This window comes from Balaenoptera musculus, chromosome 6, assembly GCF_009873245.2.
Source record: "Balaenoptera musculus isolate JJ_BM4_2016_0621 chromosome 6, mBalMus1.pri.v3, whole genome shotgun sequence".
NCBI classification, from domain to species: domain Eukaryota; kingdom Metazoa; phylum Chordata; class Mammalia; order Artiodactyla; family Balaenopteridae; genus Balaenoptera; species Balaenoptera musculus.
The window spans coordinates 59362969-59378953 of record NC_045790.1 but is presented as its reverse complement, the minus strand read 5'-3'; the positions used below and the strand labels follow the sequence as shown (position 1 = coordinate 59378953).

General features: G+C 42.8%; 1 long non-coding RNA gene and 2 pseudogenes across 1 annotated transcript; 2 read left to right on the top strand and 1 right to left on the bottom strand.

Moving 5' to 3' along the window:
- Nucleotides 1-254: 254 nt before the first annotated feature.
- LOC118897353 lies at nucleotides 255-1267 on the top strand (annotated as a pseudogene).
- A 7439-nt stretch (nucleotides 1268-8706) lies between these two features.
- LOC118897116 lies at nucleotides 8707-9185 on the bottom strand (annotated as a pseudogene).
- Nucleotides 9186-10641: 1456 nt separating this feature from the next.
- On the top strand, nucleotides 10642-11600 carry LOC118896488. The gene is made up of 3 exons (XR_005020185.1): nucleotides 10642-10753; nucleotides 11248-11342; nucleotides 11546-11600. It is a non-coding gene; the product is annotated as an uncharacterized LOC118896488 (long non-coding RNA).
- Nucleotides 11601-15985: the final 4385 nt, after the last annotated feature.

The following is a 15985-nucleotide window of genomic DNA, read 5'->3' as shown; positions in this document are numbered from 1 at the left end:
CGGAGCAGTTAGAACATTGTCACCCCTTTTTCCACAAGATTGTGGAATGGACATTGACAGTGGGGAATTGTAACAGGGAAGAGCTAAATCGGACTCCACACTGGATCTGTTTCTTTGACTTTAACCTTTGTTTTTCGTTGCTTTTGTTGTAATCATACATAATGGCCTGCCTCAGGAAACCCTGCCCACCTGTGAATGGCTGCAAGACAAAAGAAACTAACACATCCTCTCACTGAGGCTGGTCATTCCAGGAGATGTTTGGCAAGACTGATGGCCCTTTTACTTTACTTCCTCACCTCCTCTCCCTCTCTGATTCTATAAAAGCAACTGGCATCTAGACCCAGATAAGATGGTTTATCGGAGACACTAGTCTGCCATCTTCTCAGACTTCCGGCTTTCCGAATAAAGTCGTATTCCTTGCCTCAAAAAAAAACCAAAAACCAAAAAACAGAAAAACAGGTAGGTCCTTCAAATCAGTTGGAGAAGCTGAGTTCAAAATTATATTTGGAGTATTTCCAGTGGAGTAAAAAATATTTCAGCAATGCAGACAATTTGTGTTGTGAGTGATGGTGTTGTTGGTAAGATGTGTCTTGATATGCTACACAACAATAAGTTAATGTCTGAATACGTTCCATGGTTTCTGACAACTATGCAGTCAGTAACTGGTGAGAGCCATACACTTACGGACTTTTTGATCCTGCAGGACAAGAAAGATTTGACAGAACAACCCCTCAGCTATCCACAAACATATATTTCTAGTCTTTTTCAGTGGTCTTCGGCCCTTATTTGGAAATGTGAAAGAAAAGTCGGTACCTGAGATAATTCACCATTGTTTGAAGCCTCCTTGTTTGTTGGAACCAAAATTGATCTCAGAAGTGTGATACCCTCTATTATCGAGAAGCTTGCCAAGAACACAGAAACCTCTCGCTCCGCAGACTGCTGAAATGCTGTTTTGTGACCTGAAGGCTGTCGAATACATGCAGTGTTCTGCATTCTCACAGAAAAACCTAAAGGATACATTTGACAAAAACACTATTGACTGCCTCAGAGACTCTGGAACCGAAGAAAAGCCGCAGGTGAGTGCTGCTTTGAACATATCTCCAGAACTCTGCACCATCGGTGTTGTCATCAGACTAAAAGCAATGTTTAAATCAAATTAAAAATTAAGGCTCTGAGCCAATTTAATGTACCATTGTAAAAATGTATAATTTAAATGATACGTTACTTTTTTGTGCTATGAATACTTATAAAGTGTTAGAGAAAAGTTTTTTGATGTCCAGTGTGTTTCCTGTGTAAATAGTGTCTGTTGGTTGACAAATCAAAAGTTTCTGTCTTGATGGCATTATTGCGGTGTTAGCAGATGCTTGCCAGCAGGTGTGACTAGTAAACACTGACAATATAGGGCTTCTTGCCAAAAAAAAAAAAAAGTTTGGGGACAATGAAGGTGAATTTACCACACTGAAGTCCTCCAGCAATCATAGAAAAAACCATGTCCTCTCAGACGTGTAACTCCTGCCAAAAGTTGACCTTATCTATGGTAAAAGAGGCCATACCATTGTGGCCCTTGAAACTTGTCTGTATTATCTTTTATCCAGTGAAAAGTTCACACACCCAAGTGGTTGTAACTGATACCTCTGAATGTATTGTGGGAACAGATGTGTTGCGTATGTATAATACTTCTCTTGATTATTAGGAATGTTCCCAGTGGGGAAATGCCACAAATTAAACAGTGCTAGTGGGATGTGTATACAACTAGGAGCCCACCTGGATCTTTCAGCCCAGTTATGTGATACCAGTAGAGCAGGACAGGATGCCAGGCGAAGGGAGGAGAGGGGATGAGCAGATAACTATACTGACTAAGGAAGTGGTAGTAAGAGGACACATAAGGAAACTATCTAGCAGGCTATACAGACTGTCCTCTTATTTCGACTGGCTAGTTCTAATGAGCCTTTTGAGCTTCAAATATCAGTGCTTGACAGTGCTTGCAGTAGACTGCATCTGTGGCACTAGGCAGTGGTGCCCACTAGGGTTTTGGACACAGCATTTTCCTAACAGAACTGCCTGGTATACTCCATTTGAGGGGTAATTATTGGCCTGTTATTGAGTGCTGATGGACCCTGAGAAGCTAACTAAGCAATAGCACATGATGTTATTCTCTGACCTGCCCATTCTGGAGTGGGTCAAAAATAAAAATGCCAACAAAGTGGGTATTGCCCAGCAAGCATGCATTATGAAATGGAAATGGTATATCCAGGAAAGAAGTAAGACTTGGTGTATTACTTTTCTATTGCTGCTATAACAAAGTACCACAAACTTAGTGGCTTAAAACAACACAAAATTGTCTTACAGTTCTGAAAGCTGGAAGTCCAAAATGGGTTTCAGTAGACTGAAATAAAGGTGTTGGCACGGCTGCCCTCCTTCTAGAGGTTCTAAGGAAGAATCAGTTTCCTTGCGTTTTCCAGTTTCTGGAGGGTCTTGGCTCATGACCGCTTCCTCACATCATTTCAGCCTCTTGCTTCCATCATTACATCTCCTACTACCTCTTCTATAGTCAAATCTCCCTCTGGCCTCTTTCTGTTAAGGACACTTGTGATTACATTTAGGGCCCAAACGGATAATCCCCATCTCAAGATCCCTAACTTGATCACATCTGCAAAATCCCTTTTACCACATAAATTAACACTCATAGGTCACAAGGATTAGAACCTGGAAATCTCTGGGGGCTGTTATTCAACCTACCACACTGGGCATTAATGGAATCTCACAGCTACATAATTACTAGGAAGATGTGTCTATCTCAGATGCAGGATCTATGCTATCACCTTAGGCTTCTTGGGGGCCTGGGTACACTACAGCTCCTAAGGATGCCTAAGCCTCATGGATATGCCAGCTAAGTTAAAGGTCAATGGGGTTGTGTAGGAAAGAGTTAACATAGCAGATCTGAGCCTGCTTATCCTTAGGAAGTTCTGCTTACAAGGTTGGCCTTTTGCTGGTGTCTGAGATGTGATTTGGGGAGGGTTCCCACCATCCACAGAACTGATAAGAGTGGCTCATTGTACCTAAAATGTTTGTACAGCCAGTGTGGATTATGCTGGATACCTGCTTTCCTCCTGGGAGTCTGGAATTTTGGTATGTGTTAGGCAGAAAGTGCCTACATGACCAGTCCCCCAATAAAGCCTTGGGCTCTAATGTGCTTGCTCCATGTGCCTTTTCTATCTGCTGTCTTGTTTTGTATCATTTCACAGTAATAAATCTTAGCTGTGAGCACAACTATATGCTGAACATTGGCTGTCCTCCTAGTAAATCATCAGACCCTGGGGGAGGGTGGTCTTGAGGACCCCTACCTCAGTTGGTGTCAGAAATGGGATTTGCTAGCCCAACTCTGACTCACTGAAATATGGCAAAAACAGCTTGAGAAAAGTAAAGGTGAAGGAGTGAGGGATAACACATCTTTAGTACTAACTATGCTGGCTATTGAGTCATTCACGGGATGAAAAAACAGTATTTTCTGAGAGGTGGAAGTTACCTGTGGAATTTGAAAATGATAGATCCAACTCCAGGAGAGTTGGCTTGCTGGATCTCCTGGCTGTTTCTGGCTGTGCTGGCTGAAGTGAGGGGCAAAAGTGCAGCCTGTGCTAAAATGTGCTAAAGTGAGGGGGAAAAGGTGATGCCATTTTGTATTTTGTTCTCTCCTTCATGTGGGAGGAGAAAGGGCCCCCAAATTCCCAAAGGTGAGTTTGGATGACCCAGACATATTAAAAGTTTGTATTGCTTTTTTTTCCAAGTTGAAGGAAAAAAATGTTAGGTCAGTTCCCACGGCTAGAGCAAAGCAAACCAGAGGGGGAAAAGGGAAAAAAGCACTGCAGCCATTTCTTCAGCCTAGTTACCATCACTGGTACAGTAGCCCTATCCTCCCTCTCCTGCCCCCAATTCCAGCTGAGAGCCTTCCTTGGTAGCTCTAATGTTAATCCTGGAAATGTTAAATTTACTGGTAGAGGGTTGAGTAAATTTCCATTTAAAGGTTGAGGGGAGTGCGCTGTGTTGAAATAGCTTTGTGCTTTGCGGTTTTTGCATCTGGATGTAGGATAAAAATTGATGGAAAATATTATATGCTTATAATTTCATAAATGCTACAGGGATCATCCCAGGCAGGGAAAGTTGCAAAGAAAAAGTGTTAGTGGGACACACAAATAAATACTTGCTTTTTGCCATTGGTGGGTGGATTGAAATATTTTTTTTTTTTTTGAGTGTTGAAAACAAAGTCAGTCTCTGTAACTGATGATATTTGTTATACTTTTTGCCTATTGTAACTTCTGGGAAAAAATGAAACAACATGAAAAGAGAGGCACTCTCCAGATAGAAATACACTTTTGGAGTTTTACAAAGCAGATTTGAGTTGCTAATGAGCTTTTGTAAAATCAGATGTCTGATCCATAAAGCCTGATGATTTTCCAGCCTGATGTGCATATTTTTGGGTGGGTCTTTTTGGACTCTAAGGCTGACAACATAAAAAGGGTGTCATAAAGCCTCACTTGTCAGTTGGACTTGGAACATGGCTCTCTGGCCTTGTAGTATCTGGGCTTTGAATATGCTGCTAAAGAAAAGCTGCTGGCTTTTTTGGAATCCTGACGCTTAATTGCCTAGACCTGACTCTAAGCTGAAACCTGGTCTGGGCTATTTCAGCCTCAGCACTAGCTGTGCCAAACTAAAAGCTGATGAAGTCCTGCTCAAAAAATAAAACTCAGATTCTGGAATAGTTACACATTTAGGACAGTTCTCTGTGGGCTAAATTGTGGAAACATCATGGATGCTGGCTGGACCATCTGGGTCACAAATGCCCACAGAAAAGGGCTTATTTCTGATGGGGCCGTGTGAAATTGAGCTGCTGATCAGCTCTATATTTCTGATACAGAGACTGAATGCATTCCTAACAGGATTCCTGCAAAAGCTGGGGAGTGTGACACCTCCACCCACTACTAACAGGTCAGACTCTGGACCCCGTTTCAGGGTCGTCTCACTGCTGTTGACTTGTATTCAGCTTTCTAAATTAGTTGCAGTTTGCAATGGCGGTCTGATAGCCTGACTCTACTTCCCTCACCTTTTTCCTGGTATACACACCTTAGTAAGGCAGTTTGGTTATTAAATGCAGCTGTCCCCAGAAAGGGACTGATCTTTTCTAGGCTGTTCCCTGGATAAATGATTAGGACAAAATGGATGGCAGGTTATTAAGCCCATTATAATTATCTTTTAAAAATTTAAGATTTCATTCTGACCCATTTCGAATATGATGTGTCTTTCTGGTTAAATTATACAAAAATGTTTTTCTGTGAAAATGCTTTTATGCCTTTTGCATACAACTTTTCCAGGTGAATGGCCTAGATGAGAGTAGGGGATAATTGAAAAAATGTTGTTGTTACCATTGCTGAACAGGACACAACTGATTTTGTAATGATGCAGGAAAAAGTAAAACCCCAGCACCTGGGGATGGGGAGGCAGGGGGCGGCGGAAGGGCATTAATGATCTTTGTTTTTTAGAACTGTTCCTGGAAGCCTTGCCCTCTTCCTAAAGGAAAAACTATATGCCTTTTCAAGCTGCGAGTTCTCTGAATTAAACTGGTTGCTGAGGCTAGGCTCACACCTTACCAGCACTGAGATGGCAGGGGGTGACCCCAGTGCCAGCACTTTCCTGCAGAACACCTATAGATGTTGTCCACACTTGTGAAGCTGTTGAACTGATGTTATAGACAGGTAAAACTGTTTGGAACTGACTTGCCTCAGGGAGTCCCTCTGAAATCAAGGACTGAACTGCATAATTTGGACTGGACTGAGAACCCAGAGTGGGAGGTTTGACAGTACAAGGCCACATGGGGCCCTGATAACCTGTGCTGCCTGACTAATGTATGTCCTGCTTGGCATGCCCCAACATTTGTGAACTCTTTGTTTCTATGGTTACCACTTGCGATCTCTGGGACTGTACTTGTCTGTGTGCCCCGACTATCATACTGCCTCAGCCCTGGAAAGCTTTCAGGTCAGCTTCAACTTACTGGCTGTGCCTGAATTGATGCCTTGGGCTAGGTTAAAAAAAAAAAAAGTTAATCAGAAGCTTAAGGATGAAGTCATCTGGCTTTTTCAGATAGATATGTATAATTAGTGGGACTTATTTTAATTGGCTAAGTAAAGGACCCTGAAAGGGCATAACTGAGATCAGTACTGCAGGCCGCTCTCACCCTGCTGCAGGAGGTCCTACTGATAATACTTTGATGCCTTGGCCAAGAGCCAAGAGCCTGCTTATCCTTGGAAAGTACTGCTTACAAGGTTGGCCTGGTGTCTAGGATGTGTTTTGGGGAGGGTTCCCACCATTCACAGAACTGATAAGAGTGGTTCAGTGTACTTAAACTGTTTGTACAACCAGTGTGGTTGATGCTAAATAGCTGCTTTCCTCCTGGGAATCTGGAATTTTGGTATGTGTTAGGCAGAAGGTGCCTACGTGACCAGCTCCCAATGAAAGCCTTGGGCACTGTCTCTAATGAGCTTCCCCAGGAGGTAACATTTCACATGTGTTGGCACAACTTGTTGATGGGGGAATTAAGCTGTCCTGTGTGACTCTACTGGGAGAGGACTCTTGGAAGCTTGTGCCTGGTTTTCTCTAGGCTTTCCACCATATGCCTTTTTCGTTTGCTGACTTTGTTTTGTATGCTTTCACTGTAATAAATCATAGCTGTGAGTACAACTATGTGCTGAATTTTGTCAGTCCTCCTCGTGAATCACTGAACCTGGGGTGTGGTCTTGGGGCCCCCAATACAGGAATGTACTGGAATGGTACAGCTGTGCAGCTTTAAAGAAAACTGTAAAACTATGCATGGAAAAGGGAACTCTGCTCATTGAGCATAGTTTAAGTTGTGGTGTTTGCTCTAAAAATGCCTCCCAAAATATGCCTTGTTGCATTTTCATTGACTCATGGCATTGGGCAATGGGCTAGCAGTGTAGTCTGGTACTTGGCAGCAGGAAAGTTGGATGATCAAGTCTTAGCTCAGAGGGGCCAAACGGGGCATAAGATTGCACAAGACACATGCCCTCTGTTTGTGACCCATGTGAATGCCTATGGAAAAGGACTCTTGGAGGATGAACATCAGTGGAAACAAGCTGATTTGACCTGAGCTTCCCAGGTAAGGACCATAGCCACCTGAATATACTATTGCACAGGGCAGCAATCCATCTACACGTCAGAACCGGGCCTAAAAATAAGCTCCAGTGATTCCAGCACCTGAGACAAAGGAAGCCTGGCACACATACCCAAACTGCCAACTACGCAGTCAAGTAGCAAAGGGAACTTGGGGACACATAGTCTGGGGCACTGGACCTGGCTGGTCTTGGCATGTGGACTGTGTAATTAACTCATTCACTCTTTTCCTCCCAAGTCTACCTCCTGGGATATGGGGATACTGGAATTTGTGTGTATCAAAGAGGAGCCAGGAGGTGGGAGATTCTAACTCGATGTCCTTTTGCTGCCCAGCTAAGCTTGCTAGATTTGGGCGGTTATGGATAATGATGATAATGATCATGGATGTGAGATGACAACTCTAAAGTGCTTCTAGTGTTGCCCACGTATCAGAGGACTGTAGATGTTCTAGGTGGTACAAGGAAGAAACTACTGAGCCACCTAGGAACAAGTCTGGGCGTATGGTGTGAATAAGACATGGGGACAACTGGCAAAAGGGTGACATGATTGCTGTGGGGACTGATGCCAAGCACTTGGGTGTGGCAGCTAGCACAGGACAACCTTAACTGCTGGGGAGGGATGGGACTGGGGAGGGTCCATTCATCTCTTTCAGCTCTGATCTGCAGAGCATCTGGCTAGTTTTTGGTTTTTTTTTTAATGTAATGACTGTAGTAATCAGTTTATTACACAGATTAATCATTCTTGAACGTACAAGCTCCAGAGGAGCAATTGGGTCTTTAAATATACACAAGTATTTCCATCGAATGAATTTTCACCCTTACATCCAGATAGACCTAAGCAGTTAAAAACATAAGAAAAATAAGAGCTATTAGCTATGTATTAACTGAGAAACCACATACAAACCAAAGAATATGGAAGAGAGAAAAAGGGGCTGAAGGACGAAGGTTGAAGGGTGGGGAGATGTAAAAGAGTTGGAAACAAAGCCCATCACACTTTACTTACTAATAGCTCCAATCCATTTAAATGTTGACCAGTTAAACTTAGACCTTAAAATACAGGATGTAGGTAGAGTTTAATCTGATTGGTCATAACTTTCACCTAAGACGTTAAGTCCTTTGGAATAAAATGAATACAGAAACAGCTTCATGTTCTTCGCCTTGCTTTTCATAACTGTTTTGAGTTTAATGGGATTTCACTTAAAAAACAATCTCCTACAGGTCAGTGGAGATTTCCTTCCCCATCCAAGCACACACCATACCCACCACCCCTCACTCTGCTGTTATCCAAATTTAAGTCAATAAGGAAAGCTTTTAGTCTCACACCTAGGTTATGCCTGGAGAACTGGCTTGTCACACACACACTTCTCTGCTAGGAGGCAATGTTGGTACAGAAGTACAGTATTTCTAGTTTGTTGTTCCAAGTATGTACAACACGCAGCACTGCTGTATCAGGTAAACACGTGCACAGGGGAAGATGAGGCCTGGGCTCATAGAAAGCAGTCAAATGGAAATCAAAAGGACTTTCAGAGTTCCCCTATCTTTATTTGTAGAGGTTATCTAATAATTTCTTTAATGACATCGCATACTTCTCAGTCCATTCCCGAGCTATTCTGTTGTACTTTTCTCTATCTGTTTTGCAGATCCGAGCAATCTCAGGCACTAAAGGATCATCTGGATTGGGATCACACAGATGGACAAAAGTACTCTTGAAATAGTGCTGGAAACCACTGTGACTGTAGAAAATCAAGACAAATGCTGCCATTACTGTTAATATTTGGATGATAAAGTCTTGTTGTAAATGCAACCTTAGGTGGTTTGAAGGGGTAATCTGCTGGGAAATGAATGTCAAGAAAAATACTCCACCCTGATAGGGACTGTCATTTGGCCCCATTATTGTAGCTTGCCCATGGAACATATCATCTCCAACGGGACCTGCTGAACACTGTGCTGGGGGGTCCCGCGCCAGGTCGTTCAATTCCTTGTGGATTCTCTTCAGAGCCATCGCGGGGGGCGGGAACAGGGGCAGGGCAGGGACGGGGAAGGGGCAGGGCAGGGACGGGGAAGGGGCAGGGCAGGGACGGGGAAGGGGCCAGGGGGCGCGAGGCCGCCTTGGTGATAGCGGGTCGGCCGGAGAAGATGGCGAGTTCCGGAGCGCGGGTCCGGCGGGACGGACTTGGGGCCGTGGCCCACTCGGCTCCTGAGCCTGCCGTAAGGGTCACCGCATCACCCGGCGGCGGCCCCTTTATGCGCTGCCGCTCGAGCCGCCCCCGCGGCAGCTGCCGCTTCCTTCCAGGCTCAGCGCCGCCTCCTCAGCCGCCGCCGCCTCAGCCGCCGCCGCGGATCCCTCCGCCAGGGAGCAAGAGCCCGGGCCTCGGGCTCGGCCGGCTACTCTGGGTCGGACGGTCGGAGGGACTGCTTGCTGCAGGGGGACCGAGGGACGCGCGGGCGGGCGGCCTGGCTAGTTTTTAAGGCAGACTGCCACCTCCAACTTGACCACTGGCCGATAGGGAATCTTAATCCAAGAGCTCTCAGAAGCTTCCCAGCAGCTGCTGACTGCAGGAGTTCACAGCTGCCACGCCAGACAGTAGAACAAGATCAACTTTCTCGAACCCGATCCGATTTCCTTTTACCTATTCACAGGCCTGTTTACAGACTATAGCAACTGCTCTAAGTTAAATCGATTGTTGTATCTCTGTTGCCTGGGACAAATTAAAAGGATTTGTATAATTAGGATATCTGATGGAGTGGCCCATGTTTCTAAAGAGAGTTCTTGGCTAGTGATGTGAGCGGTTAGGGGGTGAAGTTGTAGGGAAACTGCTCTGTGCAGGTGTCCTTGCAAATATCCATATATGCCACGTAGACAAGGCTTCACCTCAGGAGATCTAAGTCTTGGTGAAATGCCCCATAATCCTCTCAGAACTTGAGAGAGTGGGAGGCTTGGGAGGAGCTGCTACAAGGCCATTTCTCACCCTCCTTTTTATCTTTCCTCGAGGCTGTTATGAGACAATTTCTTACTGCCTCCCAGGCTCTGGTAAGATATAAAGGCTTCTGCCTTGAAACTCCTCTCTTCCCCACACTTTAGGGTACAGCTGCATGCTATAAAATTGCTTAGCAGGAAATACTCAAACTGCTTAGTATAAAACTGGTTCCTGGGACTTCCCTGGTGGTCCAGTGGCTAAGACTCCATGCTCCCAGTGCAGGGGGCCCGGGGTTCGATCCCTGGTCAGGGAACTAGATCCCACATGCCACAGCTAAGAGTTCGCTTGTCGCAACTCAAAAGATCCCACATGCTGCAACGAAGATCCAGCACGGCTAAATAAATAAATAAATAAAACTGGTTCCTCAGAACCAGAGCACCTTATCACCCATGTTGCCTTGTTATCTGACCCCTTTTGCTTTAGTGCTGTCTTGTGGGGCAAAGGACACAGGGAGCTGGCACCTTTGCGGATCTTGCTATTGCTGTCTATGGAAATAAGAAACTGCCTGACTAAAAAGGACTAATTATTTCTTCAGCAGCTGAATGTCTCAGCCTTGCATGAGGGCAAGGACAAATGCTCTGCACCCACCCTTGGCCCGTAAGTATGGATTTCTTTCTTCTCCCAACTCAGTTTAAATACTAGTTAAATTTGAGTATGTTAGAAAAGTGATCAGGACTAGTTTTTGTTTTTATTGTTACAAAAATTTTTGTTTTTGGAAGTAAGGCATGCTCATGATGACTTTGTAACAGATGAATTCTAGGCTTGAACTGTTGAGCCTAGAACCACTGGTTCCTGTCTGGAGAGTAATCTGGGACCTCTTAGTGTTTTATTTTTCTGTTTTGGTGGTATGTGTGAAATTGTCGTTGTTGTTGTTTTTTAATCTTGTTTTCTGTTGTTGTTTGCTTGTTTTTTAATTCATTAATAAGTGAACAGCCTTTGGAAGGGAGGAGGACAGATTGAGTCCACATTGTACTTCCTAGATCTAGTTTAGAAAAGATACTCCCCACCTGGTACTCTTAGGAATTCCAAATACCTCATTTAATAACATACTTCCTTAAAAAATTTGCCTTTTCTCTTCCACCCATGAATAGGTCTGGTATTTGATGGAACTCATGAAAGTGGGTGAACCTAACTTGCCCCTCTTCTATAGGATGCAGTGAATGCATATGTGACTGTGACTTTTCAGGTAATTTGTCATTTCCTTATTTCTTTGAAGTTAACTTCTAACTCCTTTTATTGATAATGAAGAAAAATATTGCACTTTTTGAAATACACCAATTGAATTGAGTGCATAATTTAAATAGTTTTTCCTTGTCAAAAAAAAGTAGATGTAGCAACCAATCTATGTTTCCCATGTATACTTATATTATCATTATCTCCAATTTATAGAGAAGGAAACCGAGGCTTACAGAAGCTCTGTGTGATCACATTTCCACAATTCACAGTGAGTAGAACTGGGACTTGAACTCAGGTCTGTCTGACGTCAAGTCATTCCCTTAACCACTCTGCTCTACTACAGGAAATTACAAATGAACCTCAGAGGAGCTCATAATTTGACAGGGAATTTGAGGGAGGCCCAAGTTAGACATAATTATGAGGCAGGGCCTCCATTTGATTTATGTTGGCAGTTATGACCTAGGGCAGGTTTATAGTAGGGGCTCAAAAACTATGTTTTGAAAATAAATGATAGGCATTAGTACCAGTATTCTGAGGAGCTGGTACATTCACCTCTGAGTGGACATATCATAATGTAGAGGCAGCAGGGAAACCCAGAACAGAAGCTCAGTAGAAGCAGGACACCAAGGTCAAATGGAGAAATCCTAGAAATAATCTCCTGCAGATGTGTTGACACAGGTTTTAAATCTCCCTGTGCAGATTTTTTTTTTTTTTAAAGAAATTCACGTTCTTTTATTTATTTATTTATTTATTTATGACTGTGTTGAGTCTTCGTTTCTGTGCGAGGGCTTTCTCTAATTGCGGCAAGTGGGGACCACTCTTCATCGCGGTGCGCGGGCCTCTCACCATCGCGGCCTCTCTTGTTGCGGAGCACAGGCTCCAGACGCGCAGGCTCAGTAATTGTGGCTCACGGGCCCAGTTGCTCCGCGGCATGTGGGATCTTCACAGACCAGGGCTCAAACCCGTGTCCCCGGCATTGGCAGGCAGATTCTCAACCACTGCGCCACCAGGGAAGCCCCTCCCTGTGCAGATTTAAATGTCTTTCTTTCCTCTCTTTTAAAAATATGTTTTAGGTCTGAGAACTTAAGATCAGCCTACAGGCAGCCCATTCCAGTCAGCTTGAGTGTCCACAATTTCTCACCCTCCAGCCTCTACATCTGTGTTGATGCTGTACTGAATGTCTGTTTCCTGCCTTTCAATCTCTTACAATTCTTCTATCCTACAGTGCACATACATAAAGTTTCTATTTCTTAAAACTGCAATAAATCACTTTCAAAAATAAAAATAGTAACAGATACTCCCTCTCCCACCTGCTATCTTTAGAGGCAAACAGACCAGGGTTCAACCCTAGGTTTTGCTGCTTCCTAACTGGAAACTTGCCTTGGTTACTTATTCTCCTCAAGACTCAGTTACCTCTCCTGAAAAATGGGGATTTTTTTTTTTTTTTTAACGTCTAACAGGGTAAAAGTGATATGAAATTAAATCATGCATGTTGGGACTTCCCTGGAGGTCAAGTGGTTAAGACTATGCGCTTCCACTGCAGGGGGCATGGCACAGACTCAGTCCCTGGTCGGGGAACTAATATCCCACATGCCAGGAATGCTGCCAAAAAAAATTATGCATGTTAACCATCTAGCTCAATACCTGCCATATAATTCGCCCTCAATATATGTCATTTTCATCCCTTTTCACTACTTATCCCAGAATGATATAATCCTTTCCTTTACATCTGGTAAAACTTCACTTCATGGGCATGTCTCACTTTCTACCTGTACTGTGTGTGTTTTTTTTTTTTAAATTTATTTAATTAATTTATTTTTTATTTTTGGCTGCGTTGGGTCTTCGTTGCTGCGTGCGGGCTTTCTCTAGTTGTGGCAAGCGGGGGCTACTCTTTGTTGCGGTGCGTGGGCTTCTCATTGTGGTGGCTTCTCTTGTTGTGGAGCACGGGCTCTAGACACGTGGGCTTCATTAATTGCAGCATGTGGGCTCAGTAGTTGTGGCTCACGGGCTCTAGAGCGCAGGCTCAGTAGTTGCTCCGTGGCATGTGGGATCTTCCTGGACCAGGGCTTGAACCCGTGTCCCCTGCATTGGCAGGCGGATTCTTAACCACTGTGCCACCAGGGAAGCTCCTGTACTGTGGTATTTTTGTAGTTGTCTTATTTTCCCTGTAAGACTACAGTGTCCTTAAGGAGAGAGGATTGCTTAGAATGCAAGATCCAGTCCCCGCTTCCCTACATCCAACTCCCTCACCCCCCATTTACACAGAGTTCTTTGTACACAGTATGTTCTTGTTAAAGACTTGTTAAAACATGATTAAAATAAAAGAGAGGAAAGAAAAAATGAAGAGATAAAATAACAGACTGTTGCATTAAAAAATTTATTGAAGTCATCAAAATGATTCAGAAAGATTTCCAACTAATATTTACCTGTCATGTACCCTTCTCTCCCAAATTGTAGTACTAAATATAGCATGTAACTTTTTTTTCTTTGAAAAGTAATGAATAGTGGGAATTCCCTGGTGGTCCAATGGTTAGGACTCTGTGCTTCCACTGCAGGGGGCATGGGTTCCATCCCTAGTCTGGGAACTAAGATCCCACAAGCCATGGAACGTGGCCAAAAAAACCCCGAAAGTAATAAATATTGTAAAAGTGGATCTAGCTGTTTGGGTTTTAGTGATTGGTATTTGTTCATTCCTTTTACTTGCCTCTTCTAATTTGACTATCTGGCAAAAAGGTTCCCAAATATCTCAACTACCAATATAACTGAACTGTCACTCACAAAAAGGAAATCAGAAGGAGGTATCAACTGGCTAAGCTCCAGGATTGTAGAAAAACCCTAATAATTAGTGACCCAAAAAATACTGTCTAAAATCTGCCATCTAGTGTGGACTTTGTAAAATTACATATTACTGGACACATTAATGCTATGATTACTACTAGGGCTTCCCTCAGTGGACACTAGGTTTCAAAATTTTAATTGTCAAACAAAATGATCAAAAGTAGCATTAAATTTGATTTCCCATTTAGTTTTAACCATAGATATATAGAGAGGTAGAGAGATAGATAAATGCTAAATAGATATAAATAGATTGATATGCAAAATAGAGCTTTTGCTCAGCATAGTAAGGTGGTATTGGAAACCTTTAAATATAAAAACTATCTAATAATGAATTTATATAATTGGTAATAAAAACAAAGAAACATATTCCCCTTGTTTATCTTTATTATTGGTAAATGTCATTCCTGACAGGAGAGGGTGAGTAGGAAAGTATCATTTGTTGGGCACAATCTCTGTGCCAGGCTCTTAACCTACTTTAATCTAATTTAAATCTTATCTTTTGGTCTTTGAGTTAAAATATTACAAACCTCATTTTACATATAAAAAAATTAAGACCTAAAAGGTGAAGAAATTGGCTTTCTATCACAGCTGGTTAGTAAAAGCACCAGGATTTGTACCCATGTCTGGAAACTCCAAAGCTCATGTTCTTTCATCTCCATACTGCCTTTTATACTTTGTGAGATGCTGGAAATAGTGTACCAACTTACACTATGTAGCAATAATCCCCTCTTTCATTTCTGATATCAGTAATTGATGTGTTCTCTCTCTCTCTTTTTTTGTTTTCAGTCTTGCTAGAGATTTATCAATGTTTTTTTATCCTTTCAAAGAACCACCACCTTTTAGTTTCATTAATTTTCTGTATTGTTTTTTATTTTCAATTTTATCTCTGCTGTTATTTCTTCTGACTGTTTTGGGTTTATTTTTTTCTTTTTCTAGTTTCTTTAAGTTTCTTAAGTCTTAGATTATTGATATGAAAGCATTCTTCCTTTCTTTTTTTTTTTTAAATTAATTAATTTATTTATTTATTCATTCATTTTTGACTGCATTGGGTCTTTGTTACTGCATGCGGGCTTTCTCTAGCTGCGGCGAGCGGCGTCTACTCTTCATTGCGGTGCACGGGCTTCTGATTGCGGTGGCTTCTCTTGTTGCAGAGCTTGGAATCCAGGAGTGCGGGCTTCAGTAGTTGTGGCTTGCGGGCTCTAGAGCGCAGGCTCAGTAGTTGTGGCACACAAGTTCTAGGGAGCAGACTCAGTAGTTGTGGCGCACGGGCTTAGTTGCTCCGCGGCATGTGGGATCTTCCTGGACCAGGGCTCGAACCCGTGTCCCCTGCATTGGCAAGTGGATTCTCAACCACTGCACCACCAGGGAAGTCCCAAGCAATGCATTGTTATTCTCTGGCTGTTTTCAAGATTTTCTTTGTCTTTAGTTTTCAGCAATTTGATTGTAATGGATTTTGATTCAAGTTCATTTGTGTTTTCCTGACCTTCTTGAATCTCTAGGTTATTGTTTTTTTGCCAAATTTGGTAAACTTTTAGCCATTGTTTTTCATACACACACACACACAATAATGCACTCTTTCCTCTTCTTCTGAAACTCCAGTGACATGAATGTTAGCCCTTTTGGTATTGTTCACAGATCCATGAGGTTCTGTTCATTTTTGGCAGGGAGGGGATCTTTTTTTTTCCTCTGTTGTTCAATTTAGATAATATCTATTGATCTATTCTCAAGTTCATTGACTCTTCCGTTACGTTCTTCTGTAAGATTTTTTTTTAGTTATTGTATTTTCAGTTCTAAAATGTTTAAAAAACTTTTTGC